This window comes from Silene latifolia, chromosome 3 (genome assembly GCF_048544455.1).
Source record: "Silene latifolia isolate original U9 population chromosome 3, ASM4854445v1, whole genome shotgun sequence".
Lineage (NCBI taxonomy): Eukaryota > Viridiplantae > Streptophyta > Magnoliopsida > Caryophyllales > Caryophyllaceae > Silene > Silene latifolia.
In genome coordinates this window covers 14,511,016-14,531,393 of record NC_133528.1, presented here as the reverse complement: position 1 = coordinate 14,531,393, position 20,378 = coordinate 14,511,016, and the positions used below count along the sequence as shown (strand labels likewise).

At 36.6% G+C, this 20,378-nt stretch overlaps 10 non-coding genes and 2 pseudogenes across 10 annotated transcripts; all 12 read left to right on the top strand.

Annotated features, from left to right (window-relative positions):
• The first annotated feature begins 1,846 nt into the window (after positions 1-1,846).
• On the top strand, positions 1,847-2,008 carry LOC141650869 (U1 spliceosomal RNA). The gene has a single exon (XR_012546880.1). It is a non-coding gene; the product is annotated as a U1 spliceosomal RNA (small nuclear RNA).
• Positions 2,009-3,090: 1,082 nt separating this feature from the next.
• LOC141650435 (small nucleolar RNA U3) lies at positions 3,091-3,308 on the top strand. Its single transcript, XR_012546470.1, has one exon. It is a non-coding gene; the product is annotated as a small nucleolar RNA U3 (small nucleolar RNA).
• A 1,871-nt stretch (positions 3,309-5,179) lies between these two features.
• On the top strand, positions 5,180-5,342 carry LOC141650071 (U1 spliceosomal RNA). The gene has a single exon (XR_012546133.1). It is a non-coding gene; the product is annotated as a U1 spliceosomal RNA (small nuclear RNA).
• A 3,557-nt stretch (positions 5,343-8,899) lies between these two features.
• LOC141650439 (small nucleolar RNA U3) lies at positions 8,900-9,110 on the top strand. The gene has a single exon (XR_012546471.1). It is a non-coding gene; the product is annotated as a small nucleolar RNA U3 (small nucleolar RNA).
• Positions 9,111-10,077: 967 nt separating this feature from the next.
• LOC141650026 (U1 spliceosomal RNA) lies at positions 10,078-10,239 on the top strand. Its single transcript, XR_012546090.1, has one exon. It is a non-coding gene; the product is annotated as a U1 spliceosomal RNA (small nuclear RNA).
• A 1,081-nt stretch (positions 10,240-11,320) lies between these two features.
• On the top strand, positions 11,321-11,535 carry LOC141650433 (small nucleolar RNA U3). The gene has a single exon (XR_012546468.1). It is a non-coding gene; the product is annotated as a small nucleolar RNA U3 (small nucleolar RNA).
• A 679-nt stretch (positions 11,536-12,214) lies between these two features.
• On the top strand, positions 12,215-12,355 carry LOC141650105 (U1 spliceosomal RNA; annotated as a pseudogene).
• A 1,054-nt stretch (positions 12,356-13,409) lies between these two features.
• On the top strand, positions 13,410-13,570 carry LOC141650127 (U1 spliceosomal RNA). The gene has a single exon (XR_012546184.1). It is a non-coding gene; the product is annotated as a U1 spliceosomal RNA (small nuclear RNA).
• A 3,005-nt stretch (positions 13,571-16,575) lies between these two features.
• LOC141650437 (small nucleolar RNA U3) lies at positions 16,576-16,779 on the top strand (annotated as a pseudogene).
• A 378-nt stretch (positions 16,780-17,157) lies between these two features.
• LOC141650440 (small nucleolar RNA U3) lies at positions 17,158-17,344 on the top strand. Its single transcript, XR_012546472.1, has one exon. It is a non-coding gene; the product is annotated as a small nucleolar RNA U3 (small nucleolar RNA).
• Positions 17,345-18,310: 966 nt separating this feature from the next.
• On the top strand, positions 18,311-18,472 carry LOC141650015 (U1 spliceosomal RNA). Its single transcript, XR_012546080.1, has one exon. It is a non-coding gene; the product is annotated as a U1 spliceosomal RNA (small nuclear RNA).
• Positions 18,473-19,554: 1,082 nt separating this feature from the next.
• Positions 19,555-19,772, top strand: LOC141650424 (small nucleolar RNA U3). Its single transcript, XR_012546459.1, has one exon. It is a non-coding gene; the product is annotated as a small nucleolar RNA U3 (small nucleolar RNA).
• Positions 19,773-20,378: the final 606 nt, after the last annotated feature.

Sequence of the window (20,378 nt, the reverse complement as noted above, 5' to 3'; positions counted from 1 at the left end):
TTACCGAGGAAAAAATAGTTTACTTAAGAATCGAACCCACTTCAGAAAAGTATTCAATAAAACGCATGTATATATTAAGATAAAATAGAGCACAAGACACGACCTTACTTGAACAGGATTTGTTCTATAGGCATGCGTCTCGTATCCTCGAGATCTACGAGAGGCGGGAGACAACGTGTGGTTGATGAACCAATAGCTGTGCGATCAGAGTGTGATTAACGGCCTCGGTTTGCTATTTTCTTCTTCTCGAAAAATCCCAAATGTGAACTGATTACTTGATTTTTGCTTGCAAAGCAAATGCTATTTTCAGAACTGTCTTAGTTATTACCATCATAGTCATGGAAGTGAATGTTCAGCTGTTCATATTGAACTCTCCAGCTTTTTCTATTGTCTACTCTTATGATGTGTACTAGCAAATATTTATGACCTAATTGACACCGTCTTTGTTAATCAGGTACGGAGTTGTACTCAAGAACACGCAATTGCTTGTACCTTTCTTAGAGCAACCTTCCTTTGTATTGAAAAATATTTATGACCTAATTTCGCACTAGGTTGCACGTTTCTTGAACTACTACCCTTTACGGTCATGAAGTTGTTGAGAACGTGCTTACTTGCTTTATTTAGAATATGTGTTGTGTCTTATAATCTTGATTTTGTAGATAGTATAACCTCCTGCCTTTCTCGCGCAAATCATGCGCATGCTATCGATTAATGTAAAGCTTCTATTTACAAATGGTTGATGAACCAATAGCCGTGTGATCGTGAGCGTGATTAATGGCTGCCGGTGATTAGTAGATTGCTCGGTTTCTTTGTAGATGATCGTTCCTTAGCTCAAGATGGGCTTCGGATGGTCGCACGGCACTGTGACACATCCATCTTTTTTTTTTTTTTTTTTAAGCCATTTCTTGTTTTGTTTGGCCTCACTAAGTGCCACGCAAAATCAAGCTCATAATGTAATCACTTATTACGTAAAGGAACTCTAAGTGCCTAGTCTTCAGCTTTTCGTATGCGATCAAATCGAAACTATATTGTATGTGACTTTTTATATATTTATTTCATTACATTAAAGCTTCTTTTTGTCTAACAAAGTGGGTACTTACTACTTAGTCGCATTACAAAAGAGGGAGAGGAATTCAAACTCAATACTTGTTGTCATGTCATAATACCTCCGTCTTGCATACACTGACTAAGACATTTTCGCTACATTAAAGGACAACTTGCAAATTATATACAACCCATCAACAATAGATGGGTAGCTTTCAAAAACTAATTCCTTACCAGGACGGGGTCAATGATCAACAAGACTCATGGCCTAGGTGGGTGACTTCCATAGTACGATGGAAGTGCGCTTGCCTAACGTCTCCCCGTGTGGGAGATCATATGATACACATCAAAATGAGGCTAAGGGTAGCTTGGTTATTATATCTTTTGTTTCTTATTTCCCAAGTCATTAGTAGCCTATATAAGGGCATTAGTTCTCTTGTAATAAGCAATTAAAGAACTTTATGAATGATGTATGGGATTTATCTCATTTGGTTAATAGAATCTAGGTGTTAATTACACCACAATTCTGTTAAATTGGGTGGCCTATCAATCTTTGTGTCGCATTTTCTATCATTTTTATTTCCGTCTTACACCATAATTTTGTTAAATAAGGTTTGTAATTTTCAAAAAGTAATTTTTAAAAGGTTATGTAATCAACACTTTTCTTTAGTAGTATAGACAATGAATTTTTTGGATCTAAAATTCAAAATATTATATAGCTATTTAATTCCCACATCGACAACGAACCTAAAAGAAGAGAATACAACTAATATAAATATCGAACGGTTGGAAAATCATAACATAACTTACCTTGACGGGGTTAATAAGTGATCAGGAAGACTTATGACCTAGGTTCGCGACGTCCATTGCACGTTGGACTGTTGCCTACCTAACGACTCCCTTGGAGGGATCTCGTACGTCACCTATTTGTTATGACGGGGGCCTGCGTTCGCGCGGCCTCTGCTATTACAAGTTAAAATAAAATTTATTCCGGCCTCTGCTATTACAAGTTAAAATAAAATTTATTCCGATCTTGCTCACTGTATCTTGACGTTATTTAACGCATTCAGTTGGAAGAATTTGAATCTGTTTTAAAATAATTCGAATTGATTGGGTTTGCAAATTTAGGATCCACAATGAATTTGAAATAATTGTAACGTCAATTGTAGCAATTATAATGTATATTATGAATGTTGATTGAAAAAGGTCTGATGTCAATGATATTTAAAATAGTCATGTCAAGTTTGTTTTAATGTGCACCTTAATTTGATTTTTTCGATGGTTGTTTGCCTCTCGCATCACCTCCATTGATTGTAGAACTAAATTTGTCGTATGCGTTTGGTCATCGTTCCTTTGTTGTGCGTGATTTTGCCTTTGATTGAACAGCGAACCATCCTTTTTTTTTTGTGTTAAATGAAAAGTGATTCATGTTTGTGTTTCATTTATGTGATGAAGCTAATGTGAGTTGAAATTGGTGTATCATGTATGCGTTCAATGTTGATTTCCTAGCATCAGTCGGACAATTGATATGATTTTTTTGGCAATCGTAAATGAAAGTTTACAGTTTCGGGCAAATTATTGATAAAAAGGATGTGAAAGTAGAAACAATGCATACAACTTACGATGAACGTGACTTAAGTCAATGTCTTTTATGAATACAGATGAATGTGAACCGATAGTGTTATAACCTGGGCTTGATACGTTAAAGCTGGACAAATACATCCAAATCTTAATTAAAAAGAGAGCAATTCCAAAAAATCGGAGGCAGTATCTTCTAGGCTTCTAGCGACTTCTCTAACGCCGTTATTTCAATATCAAAGCCTAAAATTAGTTAAGCACAATATGTTCGCAGAACAATAAAACAATGCCGTTTCAATATGAAAGCCTAAGATCATAATGCTATCACTTGATTTTAGTATGATTTTTATAAGCGATATATTCAGATTATTGAGGAAAAAAGTAGTCTAAATACTTATAATTCTAACCACACCGGCAAAGTAGTATAGAAAACGCATATTTATGTTAGTTCAAAATAGGAGACTTTGCACGACCTTACTTGAACAGGATCTTTCCTATAGGGTTGTACCTCTGTATCCTTGAGATCTACAGAGACAGTGATCTGGGTGTGGTTGATGAACCAATAGCCGTGCGATCGTAGCGTGATTAATAGCGACCAAACGATCGCTAGATTGTTGGTTCACTCAGAGAGGATCGTTCCTAGACCATTATTGGGCTTGGGATGGTCGCAAGGTCATCGACACATCTTTTGTTCTTTTTAACCGGTTGTCGTTCCGTTATGTGTTCCACGCCAATTAGCTTGAAAATAAGCTAAAGTAATAGATAAGTATATGATGAACAAAGAATCAAACGAACACAAAACTTGTATGGCTGAATCCGCCAAAAATAAACACTCCGTCCCATTTACATTGTCAACAACTAACCATGGATTACTTACAACAATGATCTAAGTACACCCTGCAAGTCTTTCGGCATGATCATGGATGAAAGTGTCAAGTTCTCATCATTTTAAACTTTATTTTTACTCGATTAGCCGCAGGAAATCGAAGTCGTTAAGCTTTATTAATACACCTCCTAGCCTAGATGGACATCGAAGTCGGCTTGGATGTATAATTAAACACTCCTCTTCCCTCCAAAAAAAAAAAATAGATATGCACACTAGGATGAGTAATATTTTCTTTTAGTTGTTTCAAAAATATGTAGAGAGAAGGACATGATAGAAAATCGAGTTTTCGGCTCTGGATCTTAAAAATTCCTAGAACTGGAGTATCTATTGGCTTTAGAATACATATCTATTAAATTACCACATCGGTCATGAATGAAAAGAATGAGAAAAGAAAACGTATATAAGTTAAGAGAAGGGCAGTTAACAAATTAATTACCAACTCATCTACTATAGATGAGTAGCTTTCAAAAATTAATTACTTACTTACCTGGACGGGGTCAATGATCAAGTCATGGCCTAGATTGGCGACTTTGCGAGGTGCGCCAGCCTAACGTCTCCCAAGTGGGAGATCGTACGTCATAATTTTTTTCGTGGGGTGTGTCATTCGCGACCCCTGCCCATTTCAAGTAAAATGTTAATGTTAATAGCGAAGCCCAGTAATATCAATTGAAGACTCTTGCCACGCTCTAAGCTTTCTGCCTCGAAAAAACCACCTGTTAATAGCGAAGCCCAGTAATGGTAGATCAGGCTGAGATTACTTGTTTGAAGTATCCAACACGAGTGCAGGTCGACGTGTCAAGAATGAAATGTTCAGGAATAGAGCATGGATAGGGATACACAATGTAATAAAATATACTCCGTACAATGTCGAGCACAATATTGATAAAGCAACGATTTAGGTCATAGTTTTATACCGTTCAGTATTAACTTTGGGTCGAATGCAACACCTATGAGGCTATGACAAGTGTTTCGGCCATGACAACTGATTGCGGATCAAACCTAAAATAAATTTAAATACCATTGTCCTACAGTAGGAAACACCTTTAACTGAATAGAGATCAATCAATTGCTTCCAACTTATCAGCTATAGGAGCAATACAACGAACCATCCACGACATTAATGAGAGCCTTCTTCCCAGATCAATCAATTTGAATGATAGTGCAAAAGTCGGAACGAGTTCTGTATTGACGACTAATTTTAATAAAAAGATTGCCACTCAAAATGATCGCAACCTAATTAATCACGGTGCAATACATACCTCCATGGCACTGTTATATGGAGGGGCGTTAAGCGAAGGTGATATCTTCGGTGATTGTTGGGGTTATGGAGGCATGAACAGAGGAGGTGGCAGCCTGGTAGGGATGGAGTTCATAGCAATGAGATTGACGGGTTTTATAATTAAAAAGGAGGAGGTTACACAAGACCGTGAGTTTTATTTTGTTTTGCTGTTTATTCTTATTTCTTTAGTGGGCTCATTTCTTCTATCGGACCGACCTATAACATATGAGAGAATTATTATAAAATTTGTTTTGACAAGAGTATAGACAATGAAATTTTTTGGATTTAGAAGTTCAAAATATTCTATAGCTTTTTATTTCCCACATTGACAAGGAACTTAAAAGAAGAGAATACAACTAATATAAATATTGAACGATTGGACAATTAGAACGTAACTTACCTTGACTGGGTCAATAAGTGATCAGGAAGACTTATGACCTAGGTTGGCGACGTTCATTGCACACTGGACTGTTGCCTACCTAACGACCTACCTTGGAGGGATCTCGTACGTCACCCATTTGTTTTGATGGGGGCCTGCGTTCGCGCGGCCTCTGCTATTACAAGTTAAAATAAAATTTAATCCTTCCTTGCTCGCTGTATCATGACGTGATGAAACTTGCGTTTAGTTGGAAGAATTTGAATCTGTTTTAAAATAATTGGAATTATAGTCATGTCTGGAGCAACAAGAATTGTAGACCGGAACAATTATAACATAAGTGTAGATTGTGACTGGTTTTTGATTGGAAAAAACTGATAATGATATCCGAAAATTTACTAGTCACGCCAATTGCAGCAATTATAATGTATGTTGCGAATGTTGATTGGAAAAAAATTTAAAATAGCCATGTCAATTGAATCGAAGCAATTATAATTGTAGATTGTGGATGGTTCTATATAGGTGTCCCAAAACTAGGGCATTCATGGAGTTTCACTGGTTTTGTTTATACGAATTTTGTCGTATGCATTTAGTCATCGTTCCTCTGTTGAGCGTGATTTTCCCTTTGATTGAACAACCATCCTTTTTAAATGAATGGTGATTCATGTTTGTGTTTCATTATGATGAAGATAATACGAGTCGAACTTTGTATATCATGTGGCGTTCAATGTTGATTTCCTAGCATCAGTCGGACAATTGATATGATAGTTTCGTGCAAATTATTGATAAAAATGATGTGAAAGTAGAAACAACGCATACAACTACGATGAATGTGACTCAAGCCAATGTCTTTTATGAATACAAATGAATGTGAACCGATAGTGTTATGACCTGGGTTTGATACGTTAAAGCTGGACAATTTACATCTAAATCTTAACTAAAAAGAGAGCAATGTCGTTTCAATATCAAAGCCTAAAATCATAAAGCTATCACTTGATTTTAGTATGATTTTTATAAGCAAGACATTCGAATATTGAGGAAAAAAGTAGTTACTTATAATTCTAACCACACCGGCAAAGTAATATTGAAAACGCGTATTTATATTAGGTCAAAATTAGTTACTAGGCATGACCTTACTTGAACAGGATCTTTCCTATAGGGTTGTACCTCTGTATCCTTGAGATCTACAGAGGCAGGTGACTAGGTGCGGAGTAGATGTCTAACATACGATTGGGCTACAATGTATCTATGATTTATGTGAGATAATTTGTTGATAATAAATGTATGAACCTAGAAGATGGAGAGCACCATCACCATAGCCTGAATACGTTGGGGCCGAGTTTTGTTGTTATAATGTGGGCATTATTAGCCGAAACCAAAGTTATTCTCTTTGGGCTGCAAATAGTAGGCAAGACGTCTTTGAGCTACAAAATTATTGTTGATAGTGGTGATTATTTGCAGAATTGCCGGTAAATTAATGGCATTACCTGGAGTCAAATTCCAAATTTTTTAATTGACTATGTTGGAACATGGATGATATTACCACCCTATAGGAAAGATCCACATACATCCCCTACTTTCATCCTTATCCCTATCTTTATCCTTATCTTGAAGGAATATTCCCTTGTGAGAGAGAAGCATATACATATATACATCCCTCTTGATAGATACATTCCCTTTGATTGTATCTATCCAAAACATCCCCCTCACCCACCATTTTGGCGCCACACCCCAAGGGACGCGATGGTTCACACTTTGGCGCCACACTCCAAGGGACGTGATGGTTCACCCTTTGCCGCCATTCCAAGAGGAACGAAGGTCGCACCCTTTCGTTCCATACATCTCTTTTGGCCGTTACACATGAAGAGGAATAAGGAGGTTCATTCCCCCTTATTCACACCTTTTCCCAAGAGGCACCCCTTCACACCAACCATCACAATTCCTAGGCCTATAAATAGAAGGCGTTAGGCCTCATTTTCATTCATTCAGTTTGTATTCATTTTCTATCCAATTCTTTATATATTTACAAGAATTGTATTCCTACAATCTTGTAACAATCTTGTAATCATTCTCTTGTAAGACATTACTTATTATTTATTATATATTGTAATACTTTGCGATGTTTCCGCACATCTATTATTTCGCATTGTTATTACGAGCCATATTCTTCCGAGTGATACTTGTCAATGGGTTTTGTCTGACTTGTGTCAAGACTCTCGCCTTGACTCAAGTGGCGCACGGCCTATTTCATACCCGAAGAAATGAGGGCGTGACAGCGCGCTCCACCACCGATATAAAATGACGTAAATCAAATCCATTTGCTTTTGTTAATAAGCATACATTTCCAATAACTCAATCTTCCCGAAAATCAGAACTAACCCATGCTTTAAGGGAGCGATAGCGTTGAAGATAAGACACACGCTCGTATGAAGTTGTTATATACGAGCATCACAAAATCTCATTGAAGACGGCGATATCCGTCACAAGCTTGTGACGGATACCATTTCCTCTCACAAAATATCCATAGGAGGTGAGTGAGGAAGCACATGGGAAGTGCCCCACCTTGTCCCCTTTCCCTTTTTATGAGAGGTCACAAACAAGACGCTTTGTACAAGCATTAATAAAATATGACTACTAATATTTTTTTCTAAAATATTTTTCGTGTGACATTGTACATTTCCGAGTGACATTATAATTTATAACCACCGTATCTAAATGACTTGATATAACAAGCATGAGTCGCATAAAACTTCAACTTTGCTAGTCTTTTCTCGAACAAACTCATTTAGTCATATCCCTTCTACAGTTTGTACCATCGGTTACTATTCATCCCTTTTTAGCTTTGATTTTATTTTTATCTCCATTTTTTTTTCCGCAATTATTTTATCTATGATTAATTCATTAGTTAAGCACCATATGAAGTGCTTTGCAGAACAATAAAACAATGGCGTATCAAAATCGAGGCCTATGACGGACTTCCTCTCTCTTTTCAGATATATAAGCTCATAATGTAATCACTTATTATGTGATTTTTATGAGCTGTACATTCAGATTACCGAGGAAAAAATAGTTTACTTAAGAATCTTACCGAGGAAAAAATAGTTTACTTAAGAATCGAACCCACTTCAGAAAAGTATTCAATAAAACGCATGTATATATTAAGATAAAATAGAGCACAAGACACGACCTTACTTGAACAGGATTTGTTCTATAGGCAGCGTCCTATCCTTGAGATCTACAGAGGCAGGAGACAACGTGTGGTTGATGAACCAATAGCTGTGCGATCAGAGTGTGATTAACGGCCTCGGTTTGCTATTTTCTTCTTCTCGAAAAATCCCAAATGTGAACTGATTACTTGATTTTTGCTTGCAAAGCAAATGCTATTTTCAGAACTGTCTTAGTTATTACCATCATAGTCATGGAAGTGAATGTTCAGCTGTTCATATTGAACTCTCCAGCTTTTTCTATTGTCTACTCTTATGATGTGTACTAGCAAATATTTATGACCTAATTGACACCGTCTTTGTTAATCAGGTACGGAGTTGTACTCAAGAACACGCAATTGCTTGTACCTTTCTTAGAGCAACCTTCCTTTGTATTGAAAAATATTTATGACCTAATTTCGCACTAGGTTGCACGTTTCTTGAACTACTACCCTTTACGGTCATGAAGTTGTTGAGAACGTGCTTACTTGCTGTTTAGAATATGTGTTGTGTCTTATAATCTTGATTTTGTAGATAGTATAACCCTGCCCTTTCTCGCGCATCATGCGCAAAGTCTATCGATTAATGTAAAGCTTCTATTTACAAATGGTTGATGAACCAATAGCCGTGTGATCAGAGCGTGATTAATGGCTGCCGGTGATTAGTAGATTGCTCGGTTTGCTGTAGATGATCGTTCCTTAGCTCAGTATGGGCTTCGGATGGTCGCACGGCACTGTGACACATCCATCTTTTTTTTTTTTTTTTTTTAAGCCATTTCTTGTTTTGTTTGGCCTCACTAAGTGCCACGCAAAATCAAGCTCATAATGTAATCACTTATTACGTAAAGGAACTCTAAGTGCCTAGTCTTCAGCTTTTCGTATGCGATCAAATCGAAACTATATTGTATGTGACTTTTTATATATTTATTTCATTACATTAAAGCTTCTTTTTGTCTAACAAAGTGGGTACTTACTACTTAGTCGCATTACAAAAGAGGGAGAGGAATTCAAACCTGCTACTTGTTGTCCATAATACCTCTGTCTTAGACACTAGACTAAGACATTTTCGCTACATTAAAGGACAACTTGCAAATTATATACAACCCATCAACAATAGATGGGTAGCTTTCAAAAACTAATTCCTTACCAGGACGGGGTCAATGATCAACAAGACTCATGGCCTAGGTGGGTGACTTCCATAGTACGATGGAAGTGCGCTTGCCTAACGTCTCCCCGTGTGGGAGATCATATGATACACATCAAAATGAGGCTAAGGGTAGCTTGGTTATTATATCTTTTGTTTCTTATTTCCCAAGTCATTAGTAGCCTATATAAGGGCATTAGTTCTCTTGTAATAAGCAATTAAAGAACTTTATGAATGATGTATGGGATTTATCTCATTTGGTTAATAGAATCTAGGTGTTAATTACACCACAATTCTGTTAAATTGGGTGGCCTATCAATCTTTGTGTCGCATTTTCTATCATTTTTATTTCCGTCTTACACCATAATTTTGTTAAATAAGGCTGTAATTTTCAAAAAGTAATTTTTAAAAGGCTGTAATCAACACTTTTCTTTAGTAGTATAGACAATGAATTTTTTGGATCTAAAATTCAAAATATTATATAGCTATTTAATTCCCACATCGACAACGAACCTAAAAGAAGAGAATACAACTAATATAAATATCGAACGGTTGGAAAATCATAACATAACTTACCTTGACGGGGTTAATAAGTGATCAGGAAGACTTATGACCTAGGTTCGCGACGTCCATTGCACGTTGGACTGTTGCCTACCTAACGACTCCCTTGGAGAGATCTCGTACGTCACCTATTTGTTATGACGGGGGCCTGCGTTCGCGCGGCCTCTGCTATTACAAGTTAAAATAAAATTTATTCCGGCCTCTGCTATTACAAGTTAAAATAAAATTTATTCCGATCTTGCTCACTGTATCTTGACGTTATTTAACGCATTCAGTTGGAAGAATTTGAATCTGTTTTAAAATAATTCGAATTGATTGGGTTTGCAAATTTAGGATCCACAATGAATTTGAAATAATTGTAACGTCAATTGTAGCAATTATAATGTATATTATGAATGTTGATTGAAAAAGGTCTGATGTCAATGATATTTAAAATAGTCATGTCAAGTTTGTTTTAATGTGCACCTTAATTTGATTTTTTCGATGGTTGTTTGCCTCTCGCATCACCTCCATTGATTGTAGAACTAAATTTGTCGTATGCGTTTGGTCATCGTTCCTTTGTTGTGCGTGATTTTGCCTTTGATTGAACAGCGAACCATCCTTTTTTTTTTGTGTTAAATGAAAAGTGATTCATGTTTGTGTTTCATTTATGTGATGAAGCTAATGTGAGTTGAAATTGGTGTATCATGTGGCGTTCAATGTTGATTTCCTAGCATCAGTCGGACAATTGATATGATTTTTTTGGCAATCGTAAATGAAAGTTTACAGTTTCGGGCAAATTATTGATAAAAAGGATGTGAAAGTAGAAACAATGCATACAACTTACGATGAACGTGACTTAAGTCAATGTCTTTTATGAATACAGATGAATGTGAACCGATAGTGTTATAACCTGGGCTTGATACGTTAAAGCTGGACAAATACATCCAAATCTTAATTAAAAAGAGAGCAATTCCAAAAAATCGGAGGCAGTATCTTCTAGGCTTCTAGCGACTTCTCTAACGCCGTTATTTCAATATCAAAGCCTAAAATTAGTTAAGCACAATATGTTCGCAGAACAATAAAACAATGCCGTTTCAATATGAAAGCCTAAGATCATAATGCTATCACTTGATTTTAGTATGATTTTTATAAGCGATATATTCAGATTATTGAGGAAAAAAGTAGTCTAAATACTTATAATTCTAACCACACCGGCAAAGTAGTATAGAAAACGCATATTTATGTTAGTTCAAAATAGGAGACTTTGCACGACCTTACTTGAACAGGATCTTTCCTATAGGGTTGTACCTCGTATCCTTGAGATCTACAGAGACAGGTGATCGGTGTGGTTGATGAACCAATAGCCGTGCGATCAGAGCGTGATTAATAGCGACCAGCGATCGCTAGATTGTTGGTTCACTGTAGAGGATCGTTCCCTAGACCATTATTGGGCTTGGGATGGTCGCAAGGTCATCGACACATCTTTTGTTCTTTTTAACCGGTTGTCGTTCCGTTATGTGTTCCACGCCAATTAGCTTGAAAATAAGCTAAAGTAATAGATAAGTATATGATGAACAAAGAATCAAACGAACACAAAACTTGTATGGCTGAATCCGCCAAAAATAAACACTCCGTCCCATTTACATTGTCAACAACTAACCATGGATTACTTACAACAATGATCTAAGTACACCCTGCAAGTCTTTCGGCATGATCATGGATGAAAGTGTCAAGTTCTCATCATTTTAAACTTTATTTTTACTCGATTAGCCGCAGGAAATCGAAGTCGTTAAGCTTTATTAATACACCTCCTAGCCTAGATGGACATCGAAGTCGGCTTGGATGTATAATTAAACACTCCTCTTCCCTCCAAAAAAAAAAAATAGATATGCACACTAGGATGAGTAATATTTTCTTTTAGTTGTTTCAAAAATATGTAGAGAGAAGGACATGATAGAAAATCGAGTTTTCGGCTCTGGATCTTAAAAATTCCTAGAACTGGAGTATCTATTGGCTTTAGAATACATATCTATTAAATTACCACATCGGTCATGAATGAAAAGAATGAGAAAAGAAAACGTATATAAGTTAAGAGAAGGGCAGTTAACAAATTAATTACCAACTCATCTACTATAGATGAGTAGCTTTCAAAAATTAATTACTTACTTACCTGGACGGGGTCAATGATCAAGTCATGGCCTAGATTGGCGACTTTGCGAGGTGCGCCAGCCTAACGTCTCCCCAAGTGGGAGATCGTACGTCATAATTTTTTACTGTGGGGGTCTGCGTTCGCGCGACCCCTGCCCATTTCAAGTAAAATGTTAATGTTAATAGCGAAGCCCAGTAATATCAATTGAAGACTCTTGCCACGCTCTAAGCTTTCTGCCTCGAAAAAACCACCTGTTAATAGCGAAGCCCAGTAATGGTAGATCAGGCTGAGATTACTTGTTTGAAGTATCCAACACGAGTGCAGGTCGACGTGTCAAGAATGAAATGTTCAGGAATAGAGCATGGATAGGGATACACAATGTAATAAAATATACTCCGTACAATGTCGAGCACAATATTGATAAAGCAACGATTTAGGTCATAGTTTTATACCGTTCAGTATTAACTTTGGGTCGAATGCAACACCTATGAGGCTATGACAAGTGTTTCGGCCATGACAACTGATTGCGGATCAAACCTAAAATAAATTTAAATACCATTGTCCTACAGTAGGAAACACCTTTAACTGAATAGAGATCAATCAATTGCTTCCAACTTATCAGCTATAGGAGCAATACAACGAACCATCCACGACATTAATGAGAGCCTTCTTCCCAGATCAATCAATTTGAATGATAGTGCAAAAGTCGGAACGAGTTCTGTATTGACGACTAATTTTAATAAAAAGATTGCCACTCAAAATGATCGCAACCTAATTAATCACGGTGCAATACATACCTCCATGGCACTGTTATATGGAGGGGCGTTAAGCGAAGGTGATATCTTCGGTGATTGTTGGGGTTATGGAGGCATGAACAGAGGAGGTGGCAGCCTGGTAGGGATGGAGTTCATAGCAATGAGATTGACGGGTTTTATAATTAAAAAGGAGGAGGTTACACAGTACCGTGAGTTTTATTTTGTTTTGCTGTTTATTCTTATTTCTTTAGTGGGCTCATTCTTCTATTGGACCGACCTATAACATATGAGAGAATTATTATAAAATTTGTTTTGACAAGAGTATAGACAATGAAATTTTTTGGATTTAGAAGTTCAAAATATTCTATAGCTTTTTATTTCCCACATTGACAAGGAACTTAAAAGAAGAGAATACAACTAATATAAATATTGAACGATTGGACAATTAGAACGTAACTTACCTTGACTGGGTCAATAAGTGATCAGGAAGACTTATGACCTAGGTTGGCGACGTTCATTGCACACTGGACTGTTGCCTACCTAACGACCTACCTTGGAGGGATCTCGTACGTCACCCATTTGTTTTGATGGGGGCCTGCGTTCGTCGCCCTCTGCTATTACAAGTTAAAATAAAATTTAATCCTTCCTTGCTCGCTGTATCATGACGTGATGAAACTTGCGTTTAGTTGGAAGAATTTGAATCTGTTTTAAAATAATTGGAATTATAGTCATGTCTGGAGCAACAAGAATTGTAGACCGGAACAATTATAACATAAGTGTAGATTGTGACTGGTTTTTGATTGGAAAAAACTGATAATGATATCCGAAAATTTACTAGTCACGCCAATTGCAGCAATTATAATGTATGTTGCGAATGTTGATTGGAAAAAAATTTAAAATAGCCATGTCAATTGAATCGAAGCAATTATAATTGTAGATTGTGGATGGTTCTATATAGGTGTCCCAAAACTAGGGCATTCATGGAGTTTCACTGGTTTTGTTTATACGAATTTTGTCGTATGCATTTAGTCATCGTTCCTCTGTTGAGCGTGATTTTCCCTTTGATTGAACAACCATCCTTTTTAAATGAATGGTGATTCATGTTTGTGTTTCATTATGATGAAGATAATACGAGTCGAACTTTGTATATCATGTGGCGTTCAATGTTGATTTCCTAGCATCAGTCGGACAATTGATATGATAGTTTCGTGCAAATTATTGATAAAAATGATGTGAAAGTAGAAACAACGCATACAACTACGATGAATGTGACTCAAGCCAATGTCTTTTATGAATACAAATGAATGTGAACCGATAGTGTTATGACCTGGGTTTGATACGTTAAAGCTGGACAATTTACATCTAAATCTTAACTAAAAAGAGAGCAATGTCGTTTCAATATCAAAGCCTAAAATCATAAAGCTATCACTTGATTTTAGTATGATTTTTATAAGCGAGACATTCGAATATTGAGGAAAAAAGTAGTTACTTATAATTCTAACCACACCGGCAAAGTAATATTGAAAACGCGTATTTATATTAGGTCAAAATTAGTTACTAGGCATGACCTTACTTGAACAGGATCTTTCCTATAGGGTTGTACCTCCGTATCCTTGAGATCTACGAGAGGCGGTGACTAGGTGCGGAGTAGATGTCTAACATACGATTGGGCTACAATGTATCTATGATTTATGTGAGATAATTTGTTGATAATAAATGTATGAACCTAGAAGATGGAGAGCACCATCACCATAGCCTGAATACGTTGGGGCCGAGTTTTGTTGTTATAATGTGGGCATTATTAGCCGAAACCAAAGTTATTCTCTTTGGGCTGCAAATAGTAGGCAAGACGTCTTTGAGCTACAAAATTATTGTTGATAGTGGTGATTATTTGCGAATTGCTTAGGTAAATTAATGGCATTACCTGGAGTCAAATTCCAAATTTTTTAATTGACTATGTTGGAACATGGATGATATTACCACCCTATAGGAAAGATCCACATACATCCCCTACTTTCATCCTTATCCCTATCTTTATCCTTATCTTGAAGGAATATTCCCTTGTGAGAGAGAAGCATATACATATATACATCCCTCTTGATAGATACATTCCCTTTGATTGTATCTATCCAAAACATCCCCCTCACCCACCATTTTGGCGCCACACCCCAAGGGACGCGATGGTTCACACTTTGGCGCCACACTCCAAGGGACGTGATGGTTCACCCTTTGCCGCCATTCCAAGAGGAACGAAGGTCGCACCCTTTCGTTCCATACATCTCTTTTGGCCGTTACACATGAAGAGGAATAAGGAGGTTCATTCCCCCTTATTCACACCTTTTCCCAAGAGGCACCCCTTCACACCAACCATCACAATTCCTAGGCCTATAAATAGAAGGCGTTAGGCCTCATTTTCATTCATTCAGTTTGTATTCATTTTCTATCCAATTCTTTATATATTTACAAGAATTGTATTCCTACAATCTTGTAACAATCTTGTAATCATTCTCTTGTAAGACATTACTTATTATTTATTATATATTGTAATACTTTGCGATGTTTCCGCACATCTATTATTTCGCATTGTTATTACGAGCCATATTCTTCCGAGTGATACTTGTCAATGGGTTTTGTCTGACTTGTGTCAAGACTCTCGCCTTGACTCAAGTGGCGCACGGCCTATTTCATACCCGAAGAAATGAGGGCGTGACAGCGCGCTCCACCACCGATATAAAATGACGTAAATCAAATCCATTTGCTTTTGTTAATAAGCATACATTTCCAATAACTCAATCTTCCCGAAAATCAGAACTAACCCATGCTTTAAGGGAGCGATAGCGTTGAAGATAAGACACACGCTCGTATGAAGTTGTTATATACGAGCATCACAAAATCTCATTGAAGACGGCGATATCCGTCACAAGCTTGTGACGGATACCATTTCCTCTCACAAAATATCCATAGGAGGTGAGTGAGGAAGCACATGGGAAGTGCCCCACCTTGTCCCCTTTCCCTTTTTATGAGAGGTCACAAACAAGACGCTTTGTACAAGCATTAATAAAATATGACTACTAATATTTTTTTCTAAAATATTTTTCGTGTGACATTGTACATTTCCGAGTGACATTATAATTTATAACCACCGTATCTAAATGACTTGATATAACAAGCATGAGTCGCATAAAACTTCAACTTTGCTAGTCTTTTCTCGAACAAACTCATTTAGTCATATCCCTTCTACAGTTTGTACCATCGGTTACTATTCATCCCTTTTTAGCTTTGATTTTATTTTTATCTCCATTTTTTTTTCCGCAATTATTTTATCTATGATTAATTCATTAGTTAAGCACCATATGAAGTGCTTTGCAGAACAATAAAACAATGGCGTATCAAAATCGAGGCCTATGACGGACTTCCTCTCTCTTTTCAGATATATAAGCTCATAATGTAATCACTTATTATGTGATTTTTATGAGCTGTACATTCAGATTACCGAGGAAAAAATAGTTTACTTAAGAATCTTACCGAGGAAAAAATAGTTTACTTAAGAATCGAACCCACTTCAGAAAAGTATTCAATAAAACGCATGTATATATTAAGATAAAATAGAGCACAAGACACGACCTTACTTGAACAGGATTTGTTCTATAGGCTTGTACGTCTGTATCCTTGAGATCTACAGAGGCAGGAGACAACGTGTGGTTGATGAACCAATAGCTGTGCGATCAGAGTGTGATTAACGGCCTCGGTTTGCTATTTTCTTCTTCTCGAAAAATCCCAAATGTGAACTGATTACTTGATTTTTGCTTGCAAAGCAAATGCTATTTTCAGAACTGTCTTAGTTATTACCATCATAGTCATGGAAGTGAATGTTCAGCTGTTCATATTGAACTCTCCAGCTTTTTCTATTGTCTACTCTTATGATGTGTACTAGCAAATATTTATGACCTAATTGACACCGTCTTTGTTAATCAGGTACGGAGTTGTACTCAAGAACACGCAATTGCTTGTACCTTTCTTAGAGCAACCTTCCTTTGTATTGAAAAATATTTATGACCTAATTTCGCACTAGGTTGCACGTTTCTTGAACTACTACCCTTTACGGTCATGAAGTTGTTGAGAACGTGCTTACTTGCTGTTTAGAATATGTGTTGTGTCTTATAATCTTGATTTTGTAGATAGTATAACCCTGCCCTTTCCTGCGCAGTCATGCGCAGTGCTATCAGTTAATGTAAAGCTTCTATTTACAAATGGTTGATGAACCAATAGCCGTGTGATCAGAGCGTGATTAATGGCTGCCGGTGATTAGTAGATTGCTCGGTTTGCTGTAGATGATCGTTCCTTAGCTCAGTATGGGCTTCGGATGGTCGCACGGCACTGTGACACATCCATCTTTTTTTTTTTTTTTTTTAAGCCATTTCTTGTTTTGTTTGGCCTCACTAAGTGCCACGCAAAATCAAGCTCATAATGTAATCACTTATTACGTAAAGGAACTCTAAGTGCCTAGTCTTCAGCTTTTCGTATGCGATCAAATCGAAACTATATTGTATGTGACTTTTTATATATTTATTTCATTACATTAAAGCTTCTTTTTGTCTAACAAAGTGGGTACTTACTACTTAGTCGCATTACAAAAGAGGGAGAGGAATTCAAACCTGCTACTTGTTGTCCATAATACCTCTGTCTTAGACACTAGACTAAGAAATTTTCGCTACATTAAAGGACAACTTGCAAATTATATACAACCCATCAACAATAGATGGGTAGCTTTCAAAAACTAATTCCTTACCAGGACGGGGTCAATGATCAACAAGACTCATGGCCTAGGTGGGTGACTTCCATAGTACGATGGAAGTGCGCTTGCCTAACGTCTCCCCGTGTGGGAGATCATATGATACACATCAAAATGAGGCTAAGGGTAGCTTGGTTATTATATCTTTTGTTTCTTATTTCCCAAGTCATTAGTAGCCTATATAAGGGCATTAGTTCTCTTGTAATAAGCAATTAAAGAACTTTATGAATGATGTATGGGATTTATCTCATTTGGTTAATAGAATCTAGGTGTTAATTACACCACAATTACATTAAATTGGGTGGCCTATCAATCTTTGTGTCGCATTTTCTATCATTTTTATTTCCGTCTTACACCATAATTTTGTTAAATAAGGCTGTAATTTTCAAAAAGTAATTTTTAAAAGGCTGTAATCAACACTTTTCTTTAGTAGTATAGACAATGAATTTTTTGGATCTAAAATTCAAAATATTATATAGCTATTTAATTCCCACATCGACAACGAACCTAAAAGAAGAGAATACAACTAATATAAATATCGAACGGTTGGAAAATCATAACATAACTTACCTTGACGGGGTTAATAAGTGATCAGGAAGACTTATGACCTAGGTTCGCGACGTCCATTGCACGTTGGACTGTTGCCTACCTAACGACTCCCTTGGAGAGATCTCGTACGTCACCTATTTGTTATGACGGGGGCCTGCGTTCGCGCGGCCTCTGCTATTACAAGTTAAAATAAAATTTATTCCGGCCTCTGCTATTACAAGTTAAAATAAAATTTATTCCGATCTTGCTCACTGTATCTTGACGTTATTTAACGCATTCAGTTGGAAGAATTTGAATCTGTTTTAAAATAATTCGAATTGATTGGGTTTGCAAATTTAGGATCCACAATGAATTTGAAATAATTGTAACGTCAATTGTAGCAATTATAATGTATATTATGAATGTTGATTGAAAAAGGTCTGATGTCAATGATATTTAAAATAGTCATGTCAAGTTTGTTTTAATGTGCACCTTAATTTGATTTTTTCGATGGTTGTTTGCCTCTCGCATCACCTCCATTGATTGTAGAACTAAATTTGTCGTATGCGTTTGGTCATCGTTCCTTTGTTGTGCGTGATTTTGCCTTTGATTGAACAGCGAACCATCCTTTTTTTTTTTGTGTTAAATGAAAAGTGATTCATGTTTGTGTTTCATTTATGTGATGAAGCTAATGTGAGTTGAAATTGGTGTATCATGTGGCGTTCAATGTTGATTTCCTAGCATCAGTCGGACAATTGATATGATTTTTTTGGCAATCGTAAATGAAAGTTTACAGTTTCGGGCAAATTATTGATAAAAAGGATGTGAAAGTAGAAACAATGCATACAACTTACGATGAACGTGACTTAAGTCAATGTCTTTTATGAATACAGATGAATGTGAACCGATAGTGTTATAACCTGGGCTTGATACGTTAAAGCTGGACAAATACATCCAAATCTTAATTAAAAAGAGAGCAATTCCAAAAAATCGGAGGCAGTATCTTCTAGGCTTCTAGCGACTTCTCTAACGCCGTTATTTCAATATCAAAGCCTAAAATTAGTTAAGCACAATATGTTCGCAGAACAATAAAACAATGCCGTTTCAATATGAAAGCCTAAGATCATAATGCTATCACTTGATTTTAGTATGATTTTTATAAGCGATATATTCAGATTATTGAGGAAAAAAGTAGTCTAAATACTTATAATTCTAACCACACCGGCAAAGTAGTATAGAAAACGCATATTTATGTTAGTTCAAAATAGGAGACTTTGCACGACCTTACTTGAACAGGATCTTTCCTATAGGGTTGTACCTCTGTATCCTTGAGATCTACAGAGACAGGTGACTGGGTGTGGTTGATGAACCAATAGCCGTGCGATCAGAGCGTGATTAATAGCGACCAGCGATCGCTAGATTGTTGGTTCACTGTAGAGGATCGTTCCCTAGACCATTATTGGGCTTGGGATGGTCGCAAGGCTGTCTGACACATCTTTTGTTCTTTTTAACCGGTTGTCGTTCCGTTATGTGTTCCACGCCAATTAGCTTGAAAATAAGCTAAAGTAATAGATAAGTATATGATGAACAAAGAATCAAACGAACACAAAACTTGTATGGCTGAATCCGCCAAAAATAAACACTCCGTCCCATTTACATTGTCAACAACTAACCATGGATTACTTACAACAATGATCTAAGTACACCCTGCAAGTCTTTCGGCATGATCATGGATGAAAGTGTCAAGTTCTCATCATTTTAAACTTTATTTTTACTCGATTAGCCGCAGGAAATCGAAGTCGTTAAGCTTTATTAATACACCTCCTAGCCTAGATGGACATCGAAGTCGGCTTGGATGTATAATTAAACACTCCTCTTCCCTCCAAAAAAAAAAAATAGATATGCACACTAGGATGAGTAATATTTTCTTTTAGTTGTTTCAAAAATATGTAGAGAGAAGGACATGATAGAAAATCGAGTTTTCGGCTCTGGATCTTAAAAATTCCTAGAACTGGAGTATCTATTGGCTTTAGAATACATATCTATTAAATTACCACATCGGTCATGAATGAAAAGAATGAGAAAAGAAAACGTATATAAGT